The sequence below is a fragment of the Thermobia domestica genome, unplaced genomic scaffold, assembly GCF_964235325.1.
Source record: "Thermobia domestica unplaced genomic scaffold, izTheDome1.hap1.1 HAP1_SCAFFOLD_2100, whole genome shotgun sequence".
Classification (NCBI taxonomy): Eukaryota; Metazoa; Arthropoda; class Insecta; order Zygentoma; family Lepismatidae; genus Thermobia; species Thermobia domestica.
Window position 1 is genome coordinate 16,466 of NW_027657802.1, and position 2,822 is coordinate 19,287.

The 2,822-nt window shown below is 35.9% G+C and overlaps 1 non-coding gene across 1 annotated transcript; it reads right to left on the reverse strand.

Moving 5' to 3' along the window:
• Window positions 1-583: 583 nt before the first annotated feature.
• On the reverse strand, window positions 584-656 carry TRNAK-UUU (transfer RNA lysine (anticodon UUU)). Its single transcript has one exon. It is a non-coding gene; the product is annotated as a tRNA-Lys (tRNA).
• Between the last annotated feature and the right edge of the window lie 2,166 nt (window positions 657-2,822).

Here is a 2,822-nt window from a genome sequence, read left to right on the forward strand (position 1 = left end):
ACACAAGGACTTCTAGAACTAAGCTTATAGCGATGTATAACGGATCTCAAGATAATTATGACATTCATATCCATGACAAACGCTGTTTCTGTTCTACTTTGACTTTTATTTTAGTACTCAGGCGATAATTATGTTCTATTTCTTAACTTTGAGCATTCTTTTACATATGGAAAGATTCTTTAACGTATTTAAATGCTCCATTACGTATAGAGAGCTAAATGACAAACAAGCATGTGCAAGGTTTCGAAATATTGTATCATTAAGTATTTCAATCAATGTTGCTTTTTTAAACACTTGATAACAAGTCTTATTATATTTAAAAGAAGAAAAACACATCTGCAAACTTTTTCCCGATTGCAAAGGCAGGCTTGGAGGTTCGAACCTGGCTTACTTTTTCCCGAAGATACCCGAAGCTGGACTTAGAAAATTTTTGCCTCAAAACACCAATAAAGAATGCGCTCAACCTTTTTGAGACAAGGTGTACGTAATGTTTATAATTACAGGTAAGTTTTACTTGCTTGTTCTTCACGTCCCCCAGTTTGGAAACCACTGCATCGCATTTTGGAAATTAAAAAGTAGCACACGCCCGAACAGGGACTCGAACCCTGGACCGTTAGGTTAAAAGCCTAACGCTCTACCGACTGAGCTATCCGGGCACTACGGAAGTTAGCTCTAAGGTTAATTCTGATAATGGTTTGGTGGAAAATAATAATGATCCTTCGTCCTTCCGAAGTAAAACCTGAAATGACCCTCCCTGTACGAACACTTGTCTCACCCTGAAAAAGAGAGAGAGAGAAGAAAAACTAAGGAGGTTATGATGTGTGCACACTGCTATCTTCATGAGGGTGCCTTACTGGATCTTTATTTTTCTGCCATTAATGTTGGCTCAGAATTACGTTCTCTGTATATGAGTATATGATGTTCCTTGTTTTTAATTTTATTTATATCCTTGTTTTAAGTTCAAAAATTAATTGTGGATATAGCCCGGAGTCGGGGGCCTAGGCCCCCAGTTTTTGAGGGACGAAAATAATTTAAGCTATTATTTAAATATTTTTGAAAGTGTATACACTTTATATCATAACCTCCTTAGTTTTTCTTCTCTTTTTTTTTTTGGGGGGGGGGAGGGAGACAAGCATTCATACCAGGAGGGTCATTTCAGGTTTTACTTCGGAAGGGTGAAGAGTCATATTATTTCTCACCAATCAAAGTCCATGATCAGAATTAACCTTAGGCCGGCTATACACTATAAGATAGATCCTAGGAAATCTCTTACGATTTATCCTAGAGTCAAAATCTCAACGTGTATGGCAACAGATCCCATGTCATTTCCTGTGTTCTGAACGATCCTATGAGATTTCTCTTGTTTAGAGCACGCTCTATTTCGGAAAGAAAATTCGTAAGATTTCGATTTAAGCGACATCAGATGAGAGAAAGTGAAAACAAAACAAATGAAAACACAAATGATGAGGTATCTTCTGATCGTGCAGGTTTACTTTAGATGTACCACTCGAAATAATTGTTGAAAAATTATAATTTGTCACTATTTCCTAAATGATTTGCGTTGACCGACATGAACATATCTTACATAGCATAGATAAAATCCCTGAAGGGGACCAACAAAAGCAATTGTTGATAAACTACAATTCTTTTACGATTTGCGTACAAATACGGGGTCAAGATATATATATAGTATAAAAACTATAGTGCAAAAAACGCAAACCAAGTTGTGCTAGGTTGTTTCTAGAAAGTACGAATGTTATTTAACCGAGTCAGAGCAGGGCTAAGCGGAGTCCCGAGCGTTAGTGAGGGGGTGCGAGCGAAGGAAGCAGGCGCGTCAGTTGATGTAGTGAAAACGAGTGCGTTTTGGCAATGATACGAGTTTGAATAGCACTTGTCATGGCATCGTGGTAGTAGCGCTCCACTCGTAAACATAAATTATAGCTTCTGTAAACTATGCAGAAATACACCGGTGGTGGAAAATAGTAACACCGGTCAACTTTCATATGCACTCACTTACGTAAAAGTTTCGCAGAAGGGGTCCAGAAGTAAGCAGAACATACAAAATTTACAGGAGAAATGGAAGATGCAAGTACTTAGACCTAACACAACCTAACTAAATCTAACCTAATTAAGTTAACTAGCTTAAACTAACCTAATATTAATAGAAGTAAGCGAAATTCTATCACTTTTTGAAAATTGTGTTGGACCCATGTACTAATATAATCTAACGTAACATAACCGTAACTAACCTGAACCAACCTAAACTAAACTAATGTGGATATAAACTACCGAAATTGTAGCATTTCTTAGAAAAAATACCTGGACCCTTTCTGCTAAACATTGTCTCACCTATTTTAACCGTCGTTAAAACATTTATAATGATTTTACACTAGTAACCCTACAGTTGTAAACATAAAATACAGGTGTATTACTTTGTATTTAATTATGTTGCTTCCAAAAAATTTGTTCCTCATAAATATGTCTTTTCATGCAAAGTACTAAATTTTACTTGTAAATCTTCTAAAATGTGGTGCGCCAAAAGTATTATACCAGCACCCTTCTGACTTATGCTTTTTTTTTTTTTTTTTTTTTTTTAGAGGTATCCAATTTAACAATATAGCGCCTGATATTAATATCAGTGGGATGTGCAGTGTGGTTAGCATAGTAATTCTTCAACTTTATACTTTTATTAAATAGAACTATTTCACAATGTTGATATACTTCATTCGGTCAGACAGGAAAAATCTTCACGTGTATGGCACACAAGGGTAAGATTTCCTACAAGATATGTCATAACATTTTTCCGAAGATAAATCCTAAGA